The sequence below is a fragment of the Saccopteryx bilineata genome, chromosome X (assembly GCF_036850765.1).
Source record: "Saccopteryx bilineata isolate mSacBil1 chromosome X, mSacBil1_pri_phased_curated, whole genome shotgun sequence".
In the NCBI taxonomy this organism is placed as follows: domain Eukaryota; kingdom Metazoa; phylum Chordata; class Mammalia; order Chiroptera; family Emballonuridae; genus Saccopteryx; species Saccopteryx bilineata.
In genome coordinates, this window is record NC_089502.1 from 31,077,675 (window position 1) to 31,100,950 (window position 23,276).

The following is a 23,276-nucleotide window of genomic DNA, read 5'->3' on the forward strand; positions in this document are numbered from 1 at the left end:
TACTAGGATCTTCTGTAGAAGCCTCAGCCTCTGGCCACTTCAAAAGCTTGCCCTGCTTTCTTGTAAACACCACAACCTGAGGGCAGCCACTTTCAGGCCTTAAGTGAGGTTGTTATCAGGTAAACAAGCAGAGGGAGCCCCTTGTCATGCTGTGGTTTCTTTCTCTCCCTCGGGCACCAGTAGCCAGAGCTCCATTTGGAAGGCCCAGAGATACTCAGTGGACAGAATGGCTGATAGTGGACACAAGAGATAAGAGCCACAACCAGTACAAAAAGGACTTGAATGATGACTGAATGGGATGCTGCTCCAGGGCTCAGTGTGTAGCTTGAGAATGACCAGGCTTGCAAGGCCTTTTACATGCTCCCCATAAAACTGTAGCTAGAAGCCAGGGATGCTGAGCCCGGGTCCCTGCACTCCTACCAGCGGCTGCTCTCACGGCACAGGCCTGAGAACCGCGGCACTGCTGAGGACTGGCTCTGCCCCAGACGGCCTGCCGCGGCAGCTACGGTTTCACTCAGCGGCCTTTTTTATTGATTTTCTGTGGCCCTTTAAAAACTTCTTTTCTGTTTTTGAGCACCAAAGTTTTACTAAGGAATGATTAGGTACTATTGTACCAGTTTTTCAGGAAGTGGTAGAAAGTGACTGTCACTTTTACTGATGGGAGAGTAGTCGAAAGTAAATGTGATGAAATAAAACATGTATCCTGTGTGCTGGGATTATGGATGATGTCTTTTTCTTTTTCTTTGTCTGTTTTCCCCCGAATTTGTCTAGCACAAGTCTTGCTGTTATAATCCAGAAGCACAGAACCGAGCCTTGCCCAGATAGCGCAGTTTGAGGATTTGTCCCGATAAGCAGAGGTTGCCAGATCGATTTCCAGTCGGGGCCCCTACAGGAAGAGATCCAGGTTTCTCTTTCTATTTCTCTTTCTTTCTTTCCACTCCCCTTCCTCTCTCTAAAATCAATAATTCTTTTAAAAAGAACATAATCAACTTTATATGGGTTTTTATTATGCTAATATACATAACATAAAGTTTACCATTTTAACAATTTTTAAGTGTATAGTTTAGTGGCATTAAGTACATTCTCATTGTTCTGCAATCATCACCACTACCTACTTCCAATTTTCGCCATCCCAAACAGAAACTCTGGACCCATTAAACACTAACTCCCCCATCTCACATCCCTCAGCCACTGATAATCTCTAATCAATTGTCCATGAAGTTGCCTACTTCCTGACTTGTGGTGGTGCAGAGGATAAAGCATCGACCTGGAATGCTGAGATCTCTGCTTCGAAGCCCTGGGCTTGCCTGGTCATGGAACATATAAGAAGCAACTACGAGCTGATGTTTCCTGCTCCTATCACCCCCCTTCTTTCTCTCTCTCTCCTCTCTCTAAAATAAATAACATCTTTTAAAAAGTGAATATGCCTATTATAGGTACCCAATATAAGAAGAATCACACAGTACTCAGTCTTTTGTGCCTGGCTTTTTTCACTTAGCATGAGTTTTGCAAATTTGTAGCATGTGTCAGAATTTCATTCCTTTTAAAGGCTAAATAGGCCCTGGCCGGTTGGCTCAGTGGTAGAGCATCGGCCTGGCGTGCAGAAGTCCCGGGTTCGATTCCCGGCCAGGGCACACAGGAGAAGCGCCCATCTGCTTCTCCACCCCTCCTCCTCTCCTTCCTCTCTGTCTCTCTCTTCCCCTCCCGCAGCCGAGGCTCCATTGGAGCAAAGATGGCCTGGGCACTGGGGATGGCTCTTGGCCTCTGCCCCAGGCACTAGAGTAGCTCTGGTGGCAACAGAGCGACGCCCCGGAGGGGCAGAGCATCGCCCCCTGGTGAGCGTGCCAGGTGGATCCCGGTCGGGCGCATGCGGGAGTCTGTCTGACTGTCTCTCCCCGTTTCTGGCTTCAGAAAATTAAAAAAAAAAAAAAAAAAAAAAAAAGAATTGAACCCCCCCTCAGGGGAGCTAGGGGAGGGGAATCCTCCTAGAAAGATTTTTTTTAATTAATTAAAGGCTACATAATATTCCATTGTACATATATACCATGTTTTATCGGTTGATGGACATTTGGGTTGTTTCCACCCAAATGCAAGTACCTGTACAAGTCCTTTCCTTTAAATTATCTTGGGTATATACCTAGAATTGGAATTGCTGGATCAGGCTTTGGCTAGTTGGCTCAATGGTAGAGTGTCAGACTGGCATGTGGAAGTCCTGGGTTCAATTCCCGGCCAGGGTGCACAGGAGAAGGGACCATCTACTTCTCTACCCTTTCCCCTCCCTCTTCTCTCTCTCTCTCCACCCCTTCCCTCCCCCCATCCCTGCAGCCATGGCTCGATTGGTTCTAGCGCATTGGCCCTGGGCACTGAGGATGGTTCTGTGGAGCCTTCTCTCAGGCACTAAAAATAGCTCAATTGCGAGCATGGTCCATGATGGGCAGAACATCAGCCCCAGATGGAGGTGGCCAGGTGGATCCCAGTCAGGGCACATGGGAATATCTGTCTCTCTATCTTCCCTCCTCTCGCTTGGAAAACAAGAAAAGAAAAAAATTAATTGCTGGATCATATGATAATTCTATATTTAACTTTTTGAGGAACTTGCCAAGACGTTTTCCCCAACAGCTACACTATTTTACATTCTTGTAGCAGTGCATAGGGATCTGATTTCTCTATAGCTTCTCCAACACTTGTTATTTTAGTTTTTGTAACAGCCATCTAATTGGTGTAAAGATGCATCATATTGTGGCTTCAATTTGCATTTACTTAATGATTAGTAATGTTGAGTATCTTATAAGTCATTTGCATATATGTTCTTTGGAGAAATGTGTCTTCAAGTTCTTTGCCCGTTTTTTAAAAACAGATTGATTTTAGAGAGGAAGAGAGAAAGGGAGGGAGGGAAGAGGGTGAGGGAGACAGAGACAGAGACAGAGAAAGAGAGAAGCATTCGTTGTTCCACTTAGTTGGGCATTCATTGGTCACTTCCTATATGTGCCCTGACCAGGGATCAAACCCACAATCTTGGTGTTTCTCAACAATGCTCTAAGCAGCCAGGGCTTTCTTTGTTTCTTTTTAAATAAAGTTGTTTGGTTGAGTAGTAGTTCTTCATATATTCTGGATATTAACTCTTTATCAGATATATGCTTTACCAATATATTCTCTCATTCTGCCTATTCATTCTCTTGATAGTGACTTCTGATAAACAAAAGTTCTTAATTTTATTTTTTTATAGAGACAGAGAGAGAGTCACAGAAAGGGACAGATAGGGATGAAAAGAGATTAGAAGCATCAATCATCAGTTTTTCGTTGTGACACCTTAGTTGTTCATTGATTGTTTTCTCATATGTGCCTTGACCATGGGGCTACAGCAGACTGAGTAACCCCTTCCTCAAGCCAGAAACCTTGGGTCAAAGCTGGTGAGCCTTGCTCAAACCAGATGAGCTCGCGCTCAAGCTGGCGACCTCGGGGTCTCGAACCTGGGTCCTCAGCATCCCAGTCCGACGCTCTATCCACTGCGCTACTGCCTGGTCAGGCTCAATTCTATTTTTTAATAGAAGATACAGACCCTGACCAGGTTGCTCAGTGGATAAAGTGTTGTCCAGAGTGCCAGAGGTCACCGGTTCGACCCCCAGTCAGGGTACATAGGAGAAGCAATCAATGAGTACACAACTAAATAGAACAATGAATTGATGCTTCTCTCTCACTTTCTCTCTCTCCATTTCCCTCTCTCTCAAATCAATGCAATTTTTAAAAAAAGAAGATACATGTAAAATATTTAGGGAGCAGGTATACAGCCTAAAGTATAGATGAGAAAGGGAATCCTTATACCTCTTCTTAATTTTTTGAAATTTTTAATTTATTTTTTAAGAGAGAGAGAGGAGGGAGAAAGAGAAAAAAAAAACACATCAATTTGGCTCTACTTACGCACTCACCGGTTGATACTTGACCGGGGATGGAACTTTCAACCTTGGCATAGCAGAATGACGCTCTAACCAACTGAGCTATACAGGCAGTGCCTTATATCTCTTTTTAGACTTCCCTTTGATGGGTAGATGAAGAACTGAGGTCTTCTCAATTAGGTAATAACCAATAACTTCTCTCCCTAACTTGGCTTATCCCTAGGCATCCAATGCTGTAGGACACTTGTATGCTAATAAGAGTCACAGAAAAGGAACTCATGCTGGATGTGGTAGGCAAGCCCAGTGGGGGTGGGGATGCTGTAAACTTTTAAGATTCCTCTGTTCTACCCAGAGGACCTTTCTTTCTTTCCTATATTTCCTTTCTTTTCTTCTTTCCATTCCTCCCCTCCTTCCCTTCCTTTCTTTCAACATGCTCTGGCAAGTTTTATTAAAGAAAAATTTTGTATGATTTACTTTTCATCGTATCTGTTCTGGCATACTTCTAAAGCTTTCAGAACCACCTGGATCAATGACAGCCAGTGGGCATACTCTGTAGTACTGTCCACACGCTGTGCCAATGCAATATTATTGCCACTGTAGTGATGGACATCAGCCTTGGCCAACATGGTAGTATTCTATTTTTACAAGATTGGCAGTTGTTGGCAAGAAGGACCAGTTCAGGACCAGTTCCGTTCGCTTTGCCCTGTCTCATCATCTTCAGTCTGCTTGTACCCAGCACATAGTTTCCACTTTGCAAAACAAGTTGGAGCCTAAAGTTGATAGACTCCAGCAACTTCTTCATCTTCTTTGCGGCCACCATCTTCCCGCTTTAGATGCAGGATGGCCCCCAACCAAGAGCAGCCTCCAAGATGACCAGGGCAGCAGAAAGGCCAGACAGAGGTTTCATAAGCTACCCAAACTCTAGCAGGATTTTAACTACACATATTCAGACTTCCAAACTTTTCACAGGGAAGATAAACAGGTAGATTTACTACTGAATGTGACATTTATGTCATTATTGTGAAAAGTGACACCCAAGTTCAGTTCCATCCCGAAGAAGAATGAAGCTCTCCAGAAATAATTCCCTCCGTTGCATTGCCTTTTTTCTCTGCCCTTTGTTCCTTTACTCTCCTCTTGCCCCTCCCCCCACTCCCACCAGCAAGATGGAGCTTCTAAACAACTATTTCTCACATGGGAATTTACTTTCTAAGTATTTAAGTATCATTGATTTCTACAAGCAATGAGAAGAAGCAATACATACTCATTTTCTTCTGGGGATGGCCCTAGAACTATCAGGTGATAGACAGTAAAATCCCCTGAAATGACTGTGTCGCAGGAGATTATGGGAATAAGTCTAAATTTCAGGACTAGCATGGGGCTGAACTGTTGCCTATCCTTAGACTAAAGGTGAGAAACCCAGTGCAGGTCCTGTACACTATTTCCTGCTCTGCAAAGTGAGCATTTGTTATCAAACTTAGTCTCAGTTATAGGTTACTGACCTACCAAACTGTTTTTTCGTAAGTAGACTAATATCTGAAACTTTTCCCTTAGCAAGGAAACATACTTCAAACCCTAGGGCAGGAGAAAGCATGAACTGAGTTCTGCACATGAACACATTTAGTTAAAAAATCAAATCTGAAGGATATCAGGCCTGGTCTGTGGTGGCACAGTGGATAGAGTTTGCACCTGGAATGCTGAAGCCACTGGTTCAAAACCCTGGGCTTGCCGGGTCAAGCACATTCAACAAGCAAGCACTGAACAACTAAAGTGAAGCAACTACCAGTTGATACTTCTCACTCTTACCCCACTCTGTGAAATCAATAAATAATTTTTTTTTAAAAAATTTAAAAAAGGATATCTGTAGGACTGCCTTCATCTAGACAATCCAAAGCAACTGACTTAGAAATGTCAATGTTAGATAAGCAATATTCTTAGGAAACACTTTGCCCAAGTAACTGATGTGGTCAGTGTGTTAGGCGGTATCCTGAGATTTCTGATCCCAGTCTACTTATCCTGTACAATACCTTCCCCTTCATTGTTAAGTGGGATCTGTGAATATTATGAGATGCCACTCCCTGATAGTGTTACTAATAAACTGCCTCTGATATCTGCAAAAGGGAGATTATAACTCTTCTGTACACCTTAAACCTTTGAACGTTTAAGTAAAAACCTTAAACGTTCATGTATGTCTTCGTGCCTCCTGACCATCCAGAGTATGATCATACAAAAATTTTTATTTTAAAAATGTATAAGGCAACATTTTAAAAAGGCAAATGTATATTATTCTTTTTTCCATAAATTGGTTATCAAACAAACATGATTTTAAGTTAATAAAACTATGACTGGAACTCACTCCCACGGGTCAGCGAGCATGAAAAAAAAACTCACTACTCAAAGGGGTAAACCTATATAATTTTGTTAACCAGTGCCACCCAATAAGTTTAATTTAAAATAAAAGTAAATAGTTATTAAATGACAGAAAAAAAGAGAGATTATCCTAAGTGGGTCTGGCCTAATCAGGTATCCCTAAAAGACAAACTGGGCCCCTTTCTTGGAGACAGAGATTCACCTGCTGGTTTTGAAGAAGCAGACTGACATGTTATAAGAGGCTGTAAAGCCAGTAGCCATGGCCACCATCACAGCTCCCCAGCCCGTGCAGGCTTGCATTTGATTTGGACAGACAGCAATGAAACAACGGAGCCAAGAACTGGTGGGCCATTAGCTTTAATCCTAGCTTGCACCCAGCAGGCAAGTAAAAACACACACTGGGCTCCAAAAGTCACTCATTCAGTGCTCACAAAGCTACTGACTTATCCAAGTTTCCTAGAATCAAAGGTTTCTAGTTCACCAGACTTATTCACCTCTGTTCCCCATCTCCTTCCCTCTGCACAAACTCTGCACAAACTGGCTTCTCCCTCAGCACTCCACCATCTTGGCTGCTTCTCCTCTCCTCCACATGGCCTTTCTCTGCCCTGCTCTGCAATGCTAATTTCAGGGAGAGAGAGAGACAGCCAGCCCCCAGTCTTCTCCTATTTTAGAGTGTAAAAATCAAAACCTTTAAGCCAGTTACAAATAAGGAAGTCTCTGATACAAAATCACTTATCTGAGGCATAAATGGGATTCCTCCTCGTTAGAGTGCACCACCCTACATCATGCAACAGTCAAGGGTGTGGGGAAAAGCTTAGTGTTGAAAAAATCTTAGTATTAAAAGGGTGGGAAAGGCTGAGTCTTAAAACTAAGCCTTAGGCCAGGATCCCCAAACTTTTTACCCTGGGAGGCCAGTTCACTGTCCCTCAGACTGTTGGAGGGCCAGGCTATAAAAAAACACTATGAACAAATCCCTATGCACACTGCACATATCTTATTTTAAAGTAAAAAAACAGCCTGACCTGTGGGCACAGTGGGATAAAGCGTCAACCTGGAACACTGAGGTCGCCTGTTCGAAACCCTGGGCTTACCTGGTCAATACACATATGAGACTTGATGCTTCCTGCTCCTCCCCCTTCTCTCTCTCTCTCTCTCTCTTTCTCTCTCCTTTCTGAGAAATTGAATCAAGTCTTTTAAAAAAAGTAAAAAAAACAAAACAGGAACAAATACAATATTTAAAATAAAGAACAAGTAAATTTAAATCAACATACTGACCAGTATTTCAATGGGAACTATGCGCCTGCTTTTGGCTAATGAGATGGTCAATGTGCTCCTCTCACTGACCACCAATGAAAGAGGTGCCCCTTCCAGAAGTGCGGCGGGGGCCGGATAAATGGCCTCAGGGGGCCGTATGTGGCCCCCCCAGCCATAGTTTGGAGACCCCTGCCTTAGGCTATAATGACCCTGCCTGCTTACAGCCTGTCCCCCACACCCAATGCAAACTATAAGCGAGCAAACATGTATATCATATTTACAAACTTATTTGACAGAGGCCCACATGTCTAGGACCTTCAGAGTGTCTTCCAAGAGTTAACTACCATCCCCAGCTAAAAACCAGCAAGAAATGGGACTAGTCAGTCCTACAACTACAAGGAACTGAATTGTGCCAACCTGACGGTTCTTGGAAAAGGCCCCTGAGCCTCCACATGAGAACACAGTCCTGAAACCCTGAGTAGACTCCAGCTGAGCCCTGCTCACTTCTAACCACGAGAAACTGTCAAATGAGAAGTGCTATTTTAAGCTGCTAAATTTGTAGTAATTTCCTACACAGGAACAGAAAGTTAATCCAATCAGGTTTCAAAACAGAGCTGTTTAACTCTAGTATTCATGTTCTCAACTATGTCACTAGTATTTGTATCCGTGTCATAAATTCTTAACCATTTTTAACTCTTCAAAAAGAATAGAGACATAAATTTCTATTGAACAGTAATGCTTATGATCTTTTCCTTTTCTGATACAGATTTCAAGTTTCAGAAATGTTTTAATTACATTCTAGTTTAGAAACAAATTTATTGATTTGATAGAAAACTGCTCGCCTGACCTGTGGTGGCGCAGTGGATAAAGCGTTGACCTGGAATGCTGAGGTTACCGGTTCAAAACCCTGGGCTTGCCTGGTCAAGGCACATATGGGAGTTGATGCTTTCTGCCCCTCCCCCCATCTCTTTCTCTCTCTCTCTCTCCCCCCCCTCTTCTCTAAAAAATGAATAAATAAAATCTTTCAAAAAAACTGCTCAAATACAACGTGATAATAAATAACTTGTGTAGAAAATCAGTAGGATGGAAAACAGAATCTTTTCTTTACCAAAACATCTTGTTAATGCAGGTGTGGCTTTCGTAAAGACTCCAGGCTCATGCTGTGCTACCGTTAAATATTTGACTATTGCATTACCTGCAAGACCTGTCATCTGATGCCTCCAAGGAGATGACAACACATTACCTATTTTAGCAGGACCTGATTAGTTGAATAAGAGAAGCCAGTGAATTCTCTGTGGAGTAAAATCAATTTAAAGAGATCTCAAAAAAGCAAACCCTGTGGTTGCTTCTTGGAGGGCATCAGTCAACAAACTCCTGCTTCCTGGTTTCCTTTCAGACACAAACACAACCACACACACAAACTACACACGGTGACAAATTAGATCAGGGGTAATCAACCTTTTTATACCTACCACCCACTTTTGTATCTCTGTTAGTAGTAAAATTTTCTAATTGCCCACCAGTTCCACAGTAATGGTGATTTATAAAGTAGGGAAGTAACTTTACTTTATAAAATTTATAAAGCAGAGTTACAGCAAGTTAAAAGCATATAATAATAATTACTTACCAAGTACTTTATGTTGGATTTTCGCTAAGTTTGGCAGAATAAATCTTTATAAAACAACTTACTATAGTTAAATCTATCTTTTTATTTATACTTTGGTTGCTCCACTACCGCCCACCATGAAAGCTGGAACGCCCACTAGTGGGCGGGAGAGACCAGGTTGACTACCACTGAATTAGATGAATAATAATAGCTAACACTGACTGAGTTAATGCCAAGTGTTTGCCACAGATGATCTCATTTAGGCCTCACACTTATGAAGCAGATATTACTATCACCACCTCTCCCATTTATAGGCAAGGAAACTGGGACGTAGAAGGTTTAAGTAACTTCCCCAATATTTCACAACCAGAAAGTGGCATTTCAGCTGAGACGCTGACACCAGAGTTCACATTCTCACTCATTCTGCTGTATTACCCCTATTTCTGCTGCTCTTCAGCTGGGTAGTTCTGCCATCATTCACAGCACCTAGTAACGTGTCTTCCCATAGGAATGCTCAAGAAACATTTGCTGATAACGATAAAGAATGAGACCTGAGCCTGAGCACAGTAGGCAAGGCTTCTAGACCATTGATAATTGTGAGGAGACAGGAGGCATGGAGAGGACAGACACTGATATGGGATAAGGAGGCGTGCTGGAGGCAGCCCCCCACACACACACACATTTATGTAGGCACCAGTCTAAAAGTGCACAATGAAGTACAGGAGGATTTGATTCTGGCCCTAAGATCATAAAAAGAAAGCTAACCCAGTGTTCCAGAGTTTACTTCTTCCTTTTGGAATAGTTACTGCTACACATCTGGAAGTGATTTTCTAACACACTAGTTTCAGTGAGTCATCTACAATATTAAGCAATGATTCCATAGGGTAAACCCTGAACGTTCAATATTTCTCCATTAAGGGGCATCCACTAAGGTTAATACAAGGCAAAGACTGACCCAGACTTGGCGAACCTAGCCCTCCACACCCCCATTTAATACTGTCAAGAATATGAGCTTTAAGAAGTACAAGAATGTAATCTATTATGTCTCTTAGTACCAACGCAGGATGTTCTGATGCACTTAGTTTCCTTTCTCTGGTCATGCGTAGAAGAAGATGGATCCAAACACAGCTTGAGGAAGTCAGCAACCCTAAGTAGTGCTGGCAGAAGAAACATTATGGAGCCATATATAAACATGGGGCAGTCAGAAATGCAGGGTTGCGGGGCTCCCAAACAAAAGAATAAGACAACTTGTGGTATACACCGTACAGCCAGAGTTCAAGAACCTAAAATCTGCCAGCAAGAATTTCCCCAAGGAGACCAGGCCTGGTAGCTCAGTTGGTTAGAGCATCGACACCATACACCAAGGTTGGGGGTTTGATCCCTGGTCAGGGCACATACGAATTATCAACCAATGAGTTCTGGCCAGATACCTCGGATGGTTAGAGCATCATCCTGATATTCAAAGACCCTTGCGGGTTCTGTCCTGGTCAGGGCACATACAGAACAGGCAGATGTTTCTGTCTCTCTCTTTCTATCCCTCCCTCTCTCTCTAAAATAATTTTTTAACAATTTAAGAAAAGAAACAACCAACGAATGCATAAGTAGAACAAATCAATGTTTCTCTCCCTCCCTCCCTCTTTCTCTTTTAAAATCAATAAAATAAAAAGTAAATTAAAAAAAATCCCCAAGGAATATTACAGAAAGGATCGCCAGTCCATCCCTTGCCCTTTCAGCCACATTGTAATATAGTGACTCCACTCAGACCTTCAAACCATACCATATTGATTTACCAACATTTCAAACCACTAATATTTATGTTTAGACGTATAACTTAAGGCCATTTCCCAGTGTCTTCTGACACTTGATTTCTTTCAGATTACAAAGAAGGAATGAGTCATGTTCTTTCAGAGACTGAGTAGCCTCTTCCAAAGGCTATTTTAAATCTTTCAGGTGACAAGGGTATTATTTAGTTCCCAGAAACAATAATTGACTAAATGGCTTCCTCAGGGTTGAAGGAGTTAATGCAACTTGCCTAGAGTCTCCTCTCCCCGCCCCCACAACAATTGGATTTTAAATAGCATAGGAGTTGAAAAAGCAGTAACTCCCACCTTACAAAAGATATAAATCAGTGGGTGGTCGTTTGCATTACAAAGGATTTTGTGCTTTGCCAAAGGATTCCAATCAAGTTTATTCAAAACTCAGATTCGCCTAATGTATGCTGAATTTGCACAGCGGTGTCATTGAGCAAGCGCAGCTGTACAGACTTTGACCAGCAGGTACCTCTTCACTGTGCCCTCGCTGGTTCCTACCCATTTTAGCTGCGCATTTATTTCATTGCCTCTCGAGTCACACACTAAGGACTTCACCTTAAAAATTCTGACTCACTCTCCATTCTAACAATAAAACTGCTTTGCTTTTACCTAGCACTTTTCATGAAAGCCTTCAAAGTATTCCATGCACATTTGCTAGTCTTCATAATTATGCCAAACAAGTTGGCAAGAAAACTGGGAACGCAACCTTCCAAACTATCAGGGATGGGGGAAAAAATGAGGACCGTGCACAGGCCGAAAAAATAATGTCCACATTAGTACAAAGTAACTACATTTAAGTTTATTTTTTTACAAAAGAGAAAACAAATATTTTCTTCATCTTACTTTTTGAAATTAGGCTTTATTTTTTCGAGCAGTTCACAGCAATATCGGTTCAGTTCCCATATACCTTCTGCCACAGAGAAGCATAGCCTCTCACATTGTCAGCATCTCCCACCAGACTGGTACATTTGTTAGAATCCCTGAACCTACATTAATGTGTCAGAGTCACCTAAGTCCATAGTTCAAATTCCAGCTCACTCCTGGTGTTGCACATTCCATGAGTTCGGACAAATACGTATCTAAGGACATATAGCTACCATTAGAGTCTCATACACAGTAGTTCCACTGCCTTAAAAATCCCCTGGGCTCTGCCTAGTCACGTCTCCCTCCCCCTACTTTTTAAGTTATCAAGAGCTATTCAAAACTCAGTTGAAATACAACAAATCCGTTTTTTATATATGTTTTCTATTATGATCAGAGTGACAGTTGGAAAGAAAAAGAGTGAAAAATGTGGTGGAGACAGAACAGCAGCAACAAAAAAATTCAAGGATGTGCACGCTGACGGGGAAAAGCCACACCACAGAGAGAGGGAAAGAGACCCTGCTCCCCGAGAAGTGCACCAGCATCTAATTATCTTGAGGCAAAACCTGCCATTTCAAAGTTCCTACTTCATTGACAATTCTCCCATTCACTTGTCTTTAAATCCACAAGTTTTAAGATAATATTTAAATAAAAGAAAAAAGCCTGACCAGGAGGTGGCGCAGTGGATAGAGCCTCGGACTAGGACTCGGAGATCCCAGGTTCAAAACCCCAAGGTCGCAGGTTTGAGCGCAGGGTCACTCGTTGGCTTGAGCATGGGATCATAGACATGACCCCATGGTCGCTAGCTTGAGCAAGGGGTTATTTGCTCTGAGGGAGTCATATGGTCAAGGCACATATGAGAAAGCAATCACTGAACAACTAAGGTGCCGCAACAAAGAATTAATGCTTCTCATCTCTCTCTTCCTGTCTGTTTGTCCCTCTCTGTCCCTCTCTGTCTCTGTCACAAAAAAGTATGAAACTTACCTTAAATACTACTTTTTCCCCATTATAAAATATATGCTCAATGTTAAATATTTTAAAGACGACAAATAAAAATAACAAAATTGACTCATAATCCTACCCAATCCAGAGATGATCACAGTTAACATTATACATACAGTACACAATACAATGTAGACCCACACATTTTTGAAAATGTTTTCTGACTAAGAATTTTAAATAGCTTATATTTAGTCAGTGCTTCCTATGTTGCATGCATTATTCTAAGGGCTTTATATTTTACTCAATCCTTACAACAACCTTGTGAGGTTAGTACTATTATTCTCTCCATTTTACAGATGAAGACACTGAGGCACAGAGCGATTAAGTAACTAAATTCACAAATATCACATATGCATTATTTTAGGAAAATATAATCATACTTTGCATATTATTTCATAACCTCAACTTTTTTCCATGTCAATAATAACTACAGATGTCATTTTAATGCCTGTATGGTTTTCCGATATTTGGTATATTTGCCTAGTCCTTTGTTTTTGTACATTTAGGTTGGTTAAGTTTGAGGGTATTTTGTTTTTGTTTGTTTTACCATTATAAACAACTCTGCAAGGCTCACTGATGTCAACACTATTTCCATTTCACAAATGAGCAGGAGGAGGTTCCACCACAAAGTTCAACTGACTGTCCAAACTACCAGAGCTTATCAGGGGAACTGCTAGGCCCTTCTGCCACCCCGAATAAGCTTCAGCTCCTTCCACTCTCCTGCCAGCTCCTTAAAACATTCACTCGCTACTGGCTTATAGAAGTTGTCCACAACTATAGTTATAAGGTAGAATGAAATTCTCTTTAAAACTTGAAGAACTAGCATGATAGGCTGAAAACTGCCCCCTCCTCAAAAACATGCTCCCATCCTAATCCCTGGAACCTGCAAATGTTCCCTTATGGCAAAAGGGCCTTGACACAGGTGATCGAGTCCGGGTTTTTCAGATAAGGAGATCATCCTGGAGGATCTGGGTAAGCCCTAAATGCAATCACAGATGTGTCTGTAAGAAAGAGGCAGAGGGACGTTTCACACAACCAAAGAGAAGACAACGTGACCACAGGGGCAGACTGGAGTGATGCACCCACAAGCGAAGCCATGCTGGCAGCTACGAGAGCTGCGAGAAGCAAGAAATGGATCCTTACCTAAATTCTCCAGAGGAAGTGTGGCCCAGTGATACCAATGTTAGACTTCCGGCCTCCAGAACTGCAAGAGGATAAATTTGTTGTTTGAAGCCACCCAGTTTGTGGTCATTTGTTACAGCAGCCACAGGAAATGAATACAACTACAAGGAGGCTGAAATTCTGCAAAAGAAGCAAATGTGCTCCCAACTGGCAGACGGGGGTGGGAAGGTCTGACCTTAGCCCCGCAGAACAGACTGGATTCCCTTCAGCATGAAAAGGGGTTGGAAGGGCACTCCAGGAAGAGGGGTCGGCATGTTCAAACACACGGAGGTGAAAAGGTGTCCAGCATGTTTGGGAGCAGCAATGGGTCGGCATGGCTTGGGTACAGGCCACAGAAAGGAAGGTGGTGGGAGAGGAGAGTTCAAGGCAGGGATGGGCCTTCCTGATGGACAGGAAGGGACAGTAAGGGCTGCTAGGAAATCTGGGTGCTCACTCACAGTGATGTAGAGCAAATGCAGATAGAGTCGGTATTTTTATGGGCTTGGGGTTTTGGGGATTTTCCCTCATCGTCTCCTGAGAGGCAACAGAATGATGGTCGATTTCTAGCTATAAAGACAATAGCATTTTTGCTTAGTGTCAGAATGGTCCACTCTGATTTGTAAAACAAACCAACAAACAAACAAAAAAAACCCCTTAGGTATATGTGAATAAAATCTTGCCTGAGTTATTTCTTCAGGGAAGGGGCAAGAAATATGGCAGTGGAGTAGCCCTACTCAGTTCCACCGGGTGTCAACTGGGGGGATGCTCCCAGCCCCCAGAACACAGCTTCTGCCAAATAATTATTACAACAAAGTAAAAGCTTCCATTCAGTTGGGCCACGGGAACTTCATTTGCCACTCATGTGCGAGGTTTTACTTTTGAAAGGTCTAAGGCATAGGCCACTCTTTCTCAATTAAACTGAACAACAACAAGAAAAAAAAACATAGTGACATAAACTGGGCTCTGTAGTTGTAATTATATCATTTCTTAAACTCTTCATTCTTGTGCCATAATTCCACAGACTAGAACCTCCACTTCATTTAGTTGGAACTAAATCCAAAGCTAGGACATTGAAGGGAACAACCTTGCCAGATGTGTAGCCCCACGACATTCCCTCAGCATCCGGGCCATTGAATTTCCAGAAAAGGCACTCAGCCATCACTAGCTCACGCCTTTGGAATTTTCCATCCTTGGCTGAAGAAAAGGTTAAAAAAAATAAACACAGTCACGGCCCTGTCCCATGGAGAACACTTTTTGAGCAAACACTGAGGAGGGAGGGAAAGAAAAGTGAGAAAAAGACGAGAAGGGGAGAGGGGGAATGTGCCCACAGTGGAACAAACATGGCAGAAGGGAAAGCGAAAGCACTGGCTATGGGAGAGCCATGGTGGCGGGCTTGGACTGGGAGCCAGTTCTCCAGATCACTCTGGAAGGTGACAGTGCAAAGAGGTAAACAGCAGGAGCAGCTGGTGAAGAAAACCAGAATGAGGGGCTAACAGGAGGGGACAGTAGAAGGTAAAGGGGAAGAAAGCAACCTGGTAGAGAAAGGACATGGGAAGAGGAAGCCAGCCCCAGTGGGGCCAGTCTCAGAGGAAGTCTCGAGGCCTCAGAGGAGCAGACTCCTTTGCTCCCATTCCTGTCCAGCAGAGTTTGCTACCTTGAGAAATACTGGTCTGGAAGAGGTGAGAGCTGTTGCTCCCTTCTTCCTGAGGATGAAAGAAGTGAGGATAGGCCGACCTGGTGAATCCTTCCACCCTGGACAGGCTCCTCAAAAGAAATCTGACCTTTACAGGTTTCTGGTGGTCACAAGTCTGTCCTCCATCTAAATTGAAGAATTGAGTTCCACTACCATATACAGTGAGGAACTGCATACAAATATTCTCTATGTTCCTTAAGACAGTAATTGATTTGGGTCTTGAATTATGCAAGATGACAGTGTGCATTGCCTCCTTCCCCTGAATAAGTGTCTACTCACCCCTTTGGTACTAAACAAAACTGTTCTATTACCAAACACAAGGTGTTCGCCACTTGGGGAGCTATATTAAAAAAGAGAGAGCTGTTGTTGCAAAGCAGTGTTATTTTATAGCTCATCCTATTTATAGCTGCCTCTACAAAATATTATGCTACATTTTGACAATTAGCAAGAACATGTAGAACTGCTCAGACCTTGAGACCTTGGTCTTATCTAACAGTTCCATTTACATAATATAATTTCTTGTCCTTTTTTTTTTTTTAAGTGAGAGGAGAGGAGATACTAGAGACAGCTCCTGCGCACCCTGACCAGGATTCACCTGACAACCCCCATCTGAAGCCAATGCTCTGCCCATCTGGGGCCATGCTCACAACTGGGCTATTTTTAGCACCTGAGGTGGAGGCTCCATGGAGCCATCCTCAGCACCCAGAGCCGACTTGCAACGTGCTCGAATCAATCAAGCCATGGCTGCGGGCTGGGAAGAGAGGAAAAAAGAGAGAAGGGGATGGAGGAACGGGATGGGGGGAGAAGCAAATGGTCACCTCTTCTGTGTGCTCTGACCGGGAATTGAACCTGGAACTTACACACGTCAGGTTGACCTTCTACCACTGAGTCAACCAGCCAGAGTTACCTAATACAATTTCTAAAGTGTTTGATTTTTTCCCATCTGAATCTAAAAATATACTGCTACCGTCACTAAATATTGTTAATATTTTAATCTCTGCTCTCTTGGTCTATTACAGTGAAAAAAAAAACACCCACCCAAAACCTTTCCTTTCATCTTAAATATTTTCATCCTTTAGTTTCCTCAGCTTAAGTTCTTGTCTTGCCTTCCCTTCCCCGCCCCCCCTGCAACCTTGCCCTAAATGGATTAATCCATTAAAAAGAAATCAGTAGAAATAGATTCTCTGCTTTTTTCCCAGTTCAAGCAACAGTTCTAAAAGCATTTCCCTTGGGATTTGAGCATGACCATGGAACGTATCTTTTCCTTGTTAAGGCAGCTCTCTTCCACAGCTCAGCACGCCTTTCTCTTTAGCTCACTCTCTAACAATACACTTGCTTCCTAGTTCCTTCTGGTATACACCACAGCCCCAGATGTTTGAATTCTAAGGCACCAACTCTGTGACAAAACTCACTGACTGAATGCATATATCACTCCTATAAGCCATGAAGGTCAGATGAGGGCCAGTAAAAAGGCAAAAATCCCCAACAGAAAAGTGTTAAATCAGTAAAATAATACAAAACAAAATATAATAAGCCAGGTTGAAGGGAAACAACCTATAATTTGAAAAAAATGAACATTAGTTTCTAAAGAAGATTTAAACAGAACTATATTTAATATATATCCTCTCATGTTTTAGAGATAGGTAGAGATTAGTAGTATATAAATACATTAGGAAAAAAAGTTTAAGATAATTCCACTGAAAACATGTCTTTTTTTAAATTGAGATGGCTTGTAAGAATTGAAACAGTTTTCCTATTGAGATGAAAAAAAAGGGAAAATGGAACAGGAGAAAGTGAAGGTGGTTAATGTATATTTTGTTTGTACATATTTTGAACAAAATCTGGGGGGGGGGTCATAACTTTTTACATAATGATTTTCAGTGCATCACAGTCAGGTCAGTTATCCCAACGCCTTAAAAAAAGAGAAAGAGAGAGAGAAAGAGAGAGCTGCTGGTAGCCGGTAACTCAGTTGGTTAAGAGCATTGTCCTGAAGTTCAGAAGTTTCCACTTCAATCCCTGGAAGGACACATAAAGAAACAGAACTATGTTCCTCTCTCTCTCCCCTTCCTCTCTCACTAAAATCAATCAATAAAAAAAATTTTTTTAAAGCTAGGCCTTGGAGAAATGGAGCCATGGCCAATCAGAATTGATGCAAAAAAATAGAAAACACAATCCACATCTATGACAGAGTAGTTCTTCGAGGCAGTAAAGCTCTCTGCCATCAGCTCATCGTGGCTATCTCCCTGGCCAGTATAAGAAGGGCTGGTGCAAATGTGATCAGCCAGGAAGCTTGTGTGGTGCGTGGCCCTAAAATGGCAGTGACTAGATATGGTGAAGAGAGAAAGTTTCACTTTGTCTCTCACTTGAAATCATCATGAAGCTACAAAGAATCTGAGAGATTTTCCAAGCCTTGTCTCTGCTTCTCCAATCACGGGTTTTAGAAACCCATTCTGGGAAACCCATTTCCGTTACCTGGAAATGCAGGAAGCCCTTGCCCCATGGTCTCACTTGACCTTTAGGATGGGTGAAGTGCCTCTCACACAGGACACAGGAGAGGTGTCTGGGGCTTGTCAGCCAAAGAGTTATTCTCTGAGATGTGACACCAGCCCTTTCTCTTTTACACACACACACACACACACACACACACACACACACCTTTTTACTCTTTTCTTTAACTGAGGCTGGAAAATTCCATAGGCCTGAACTGGCTACGTGCCTGCTAAGTGTCTGGCCAGCTTGGATCCTAAAACACCTCAAGTCTGAAATCAGTGCCCACTTACAAGAACTCCAGACTGAGGGAGTTTTTGTGTGGGATAAAAAATTTTTAATTATGAAGAATTTAAGAAAACATCCAAATTGAAACTGCAGATGGCAAACCTGTATTGCTTTCTTTCAGCCAAAATTCTCAAAGGGATTGTGCATCCATATTTGCTTTTCTGTGAAGAGTTTCTGCACCTGAATAAGTTTGCCAGTCTATCAGATCCCTGTCCGCCTTCCACTATAATGTCCGTATCCACACTGGGACCCCATCTAACCCCAGAATTCCACCCTCCCTCAACCTGCAGCAATGCCCGAGCAGTAGGCAGAATCATGGTTTCCCAAAGATGTTCACATCTTAATCCCTGGAACCTGTGACCATGTCACACTACAAATATTGATCGACTTACGACCTATGCGACTCACGACCATTCGACTTTATGACCACAATCGCTAGCCACGACTGCTCCGTGTCTGGCAGCGCAAGCGTTGCCCAGCTGAGCATACGACAGTGCGGACCAGCTCCCGGCAGCACTACCATCTCTGCGTGCACCATTTCAACTGTTATCCCAGACTCGGTACAGCAATTTGTGTTTTGTGTCTTGGATATTTTTCATCAAACCCTTTCCAAGATGTCTACCAAGAGGAAACTGTCTTTTCAAATATTAAACCAGTTGTACTGGTAATGCAGTGTTTTACTTAAACCTGACGAATGTAAAAATAAGAAACAAAATGGTGTAGAGATGAAACAAATGGCATAAAATGAACAAAGAAAATTATGATATATAACAATAATGAAAGAAAACTGATAAAATATGACTTAAAGATTTTTATAACATCATTTCACAGTACTGTACATATAGCCTACTCAACTTACGACCAAATCGTGTTATGACCGGTCTGTCGGGACCAATCGTGGTCGTAAATCGAGCACTAGCTGTACGTGGCAAAGGAGACTTTGCAGATATGACTGAGTTAAGAAAATTTAAATGGGGATAATATTCAGAATGACCCAGCTGGGACCAGTGTAATCATAAGAGTCTTTCTAAGGGAGAAAGGCAGAGGTCAGAATCAGAGGAGGTGTGATGGCAGCAGCAGCGTCTGTCCGATGCGACGTGGGAAAGGCTGCAGCAGCCATCGGCGGCTTGGGGATGGAGGAAGAGAGGGTAAGCCAAAGAATGCAGGCGGCTGCTGGAAGCTGGAAAAGGTGAGGGAACAGATTCTCCTCTAGAGCTTCTGCAGTGAGGCCTTGCGGACACTTTGGCGTCAGCCCAGTGAAACCTACTTTGTACTTCTGACCTCTGGCACTGTGAGGTTATAAATTTGTGTTATTTTGAAACACTAAGTTTGTGGCAATTTGTTACAGCAGCCACAGGATGCTAATAGCTATGCATCTAGTCCAACCCTCTGCGGGGCCACTGGCTAAAACTTGTCATCCTGGACACTGTGCCTCTTCTGAGCTCTCTAAGCAGATGCACCCCTTTAGTCCACAGTCCCACCATGCTGAGCTCAAGCCATCATAAGGTCACAGTGAAGCCAAGACAGCTCTCCTCAAGACCAGCAACAAGACCAGACCTCACTCCTTGAAGAACTGCACAACTGGCTGGAAAACGAAGATATACGGTTAGATACAGGGTCAAGACAAGGTCACAGTGACTGGACAGGCGACACAACGGGACAAGGAAGAAGATAAAACCCAGTGACTGGAAGATTTTAAAGATGGAGCAGAACCAGCGACCTATGGAACTTGAGGCCCAGAATGTGAGCTCTGAATAGAGAGTCTTCTGATGTCCCTGCAGAGACCCAGGCTGGTCTCCGGACCTCGTGCACTGCTGAGCCAGCTAGGGGCATCACAGTGGCTCCAGCTACATCCAGAGACAGGAGGAAACGGGGCAGGGAAAAAGAGCTGGACCTCAATTACAGAACTGAAGCAAGAAGCCTTATGGAATTTTCTGGCTCCTCTGGTGAGAATTCTGGCAGACCATTTTGTTTGGAAGGGGGAGACAGAGGCCAAGATCCTCTACAAGCAGTCATGTTGGGTCACTAGTAGTGAGGATCAAATCATCTGCAGGTTAGCAGATAGAGGCTTCCCTGCTCCACAGCAGCAGAGCATAATGTAAACACCCTGCTGGACAAAAGGAACCCTACTGGCCCCTGTCAGCTTTTAAGTAATGATTTAGTTCAATTTTTCCAACAGTTGATTCAGAGCCCAGGTGAACTTGCTATTTCTTGGAGGTAAATCAGGCAGCTTCTAGAAGGTGGTATTCCTTCCACCAGGTCTCTGGGAAACCATATAATGCACCAAAGCTTTAGGAACTTGTTAACCTATGAAAATAAACTGGCCCTGGCCAGTAGCTCAGTATATATAGAGCGTCGGTCCAGCATATGGATGTCCCAGGTTTGATTCTCAGTCAGGGCACACAGAAAAAGCAACCGTCTGCTTCTCTCCCCCTCTCCATTCCCCTTCTTTCTCTTCCTCTTCCCCTTGGCAGCCAGTGGCTTGATTGGTTCGAGCGTGGTCCTAGGCACTCAAGACAGCCCCTTCGTCCAAGCATGTTAGCCTCAGGTGCTAAAAATAGCTCGGCTGATTCAAGCATCATCCCCAGACTAAGTTTATGCCAACAGTACTCTTCCCCTCGCACCATGAACACTGACAACAGGACCTGCACGGCATAGAGCTGGAAACTTCTCCAGTGGGAAAGCTAAGCTAACATAAAAGGCATGGAGAGAAATATATATGTTGTTGTTTTTGGACAGCACTAACCCACTTGAAAAAAAAATCATAAAAACAACTCCATGAAAATGATCCCAGGGACCTCTGCAAGGCCAATGTTCTGTAAGGTTTTGTTTTGTTTTCCATACAGTTAATCAAATACCAAAGAAAGGAAGAACAGCCAATTGAAAACAGTTCTCAAAATCTTTAGGCTTACTTTGGCAAGGAAGAAAAATCTATAGTGATCATGTCCACATTTCTCAATAACAATCCCACCCACCCCTCCTTTATTTTTGGTCCTCACCTCCTACTTTCCCACTAAAAGACCTAAGCTTGCTCAGAAATCAACACTGTTTCCCAATAGGAAGAGATCATCGCCAAATCCACACAAAAAGAGCTTCCTCTGCGTGAGCGGCTGTGGAATCTGATCCAGAAGCTAGTCCTTCTTTACCTAATTACGTCAAAGGAACAAAGACACCTGTAGGTCATTACCTGTCCTGTCATTCAGTAAATATGGATGAACTACAGCCTGCCTCATTGGAAACCATGCCTCCGTTTCCCCACTCAGAGAGGTGACGACAATGCAGGATGTACTTGTCATGACCTGTAGGAACATGCAATGCCACAAGCATAGCAGCAACTTGAAATCTTGCTAAGTTTGGGGCTATAAAAACATAAGCTCTTGTCATTGTCTAAAAAAACATTTCCTACAAAGGCATTCCCTAGCCTCCTAACACATTTCACTGAGACATTTCAAATAAAGATGTTCTGTCCCAGAGGCTTGGAAGAACACTTAACTTTTTATTCTTAGTTAAATCTCACCTGGTAAAATGTTTCAGTCATTAGGAAAAGCAACATGATGGGAAAGCCCACGTACCAGAATAGCTTCAAAGGTTTCTCGGCAGCTTGAAATATATATATACAATCCGACAGGAACTGTCAGGAAGGGCAAAAATACAGCTTCCTGTGAACAATACACTCAATGGGCAATAAAATAAGGTGGAGAAGAATTGCAGGAAATCATTAATAGCATATTTAGGCGTGATCGTGTGAAGCTGTGCACAGACAATAGGTAAACCAAGTGTCACTGGGACAGGTGGCATATTATCTGCGGTATCGACTATGCTGGAAACCAGTACACACTATTCCTAACAGAACTTATTCTGCTGCAACAAAACCAGAATAGCCAAATACAATAATAGAACATAATTTCTTTTTCTGTGTGTGTGACAGAGACACAGAGAGACACAGAGAGAGACAGAGAGGGACAGACAGACAGAAAGGGAGGGAGATGAGAAGCATCAATTCTTTCTTGCGGCACCTTAGTTGCTCATTGATTGCTTTCTCATATGTGCCTTGACTGGGGGCTATAGCAGAGCGAGTGACCCATTGCTTAAGCCAGCGACCTTGGGCTTCAAGCCAGCAACCTTTGGGCTCAAGCCAGTGACCATGGTGTCACATCTATGATCTCATGCTCAAGCCAGTGACCCTGCGCTAAAGCTGGATGAGCCTGCGCTCAAGCTGGTGACCTCAGGGTTTCAAACCTGGGTCCTCTCCCTCCCAGTCCGACACTCTATCCACTGCACCACCACCTGGTCAGGTTAGAACATAATATTTTAAGGAGAGTTTTAAACTTTAAAATTTTTCCAATAAAAACACATATTTCCAAAATAGAGCTTTAAAAAGGCATTTGTATTTCAATACTCACGTGATTTTTGAAAGTGAGGATTAGTGAGTGAAAGACATCAATAAAATTTTGAGAGGGAAAGGCAAGAGCTTTGAAGTCCTACTTTCCTTACAGAACCCAAAGCTCTTCTATCTGCCATTTGCATAAACCACACTGCATAGACTGTCATAAAGATGACTGCTTCTGCCAGAGGCCACACACAGAAGTTTCTCAGACTGGAGGACCTTTTCCCTGCATAGGACGGGGTGTTCCTCCTACCAGAAGATTAGCCTTCCCACATCAGACTAGTCTAAAGGCGAGATTTGCCCAAGACCCAGAGCCCTAGCTCACATCTCCTGGGCTCTTCAATACGGCCAAGTCTGATTGGAAATGGGTATTATCAAGAACTGATGGAGACGAGAGGGGTCGGCCAGCTTCTTTTTCCAGGAAGCGTATGATTCCTGGCTCAGCCGCATAGCTTACCCTTTGGGA

At 43.0% G+C, this 23,276-nt stretch overlaps 1 protein-coding gene and 1 pseudogene across 2 annotated transcripts in view; both read right to left on the reverse strand.

The window, feature by feature from the left end:
* Window positions 1-23,276, reverse strand: part of DOCK11 (dedicator of cytokinesis 11) — a 233,465-nt gene that overhangs the window by 198,147 nt on the left and 12,042 nt on the right. The gene's annotated exons all lie outside the window — the stretch shown is intronic.
* LOC136317261 (large ribosomal subunit protein eL30 pseudogene) lies at window positions 4,371-4,713 on the reverse strand (annotated as a pseudogene).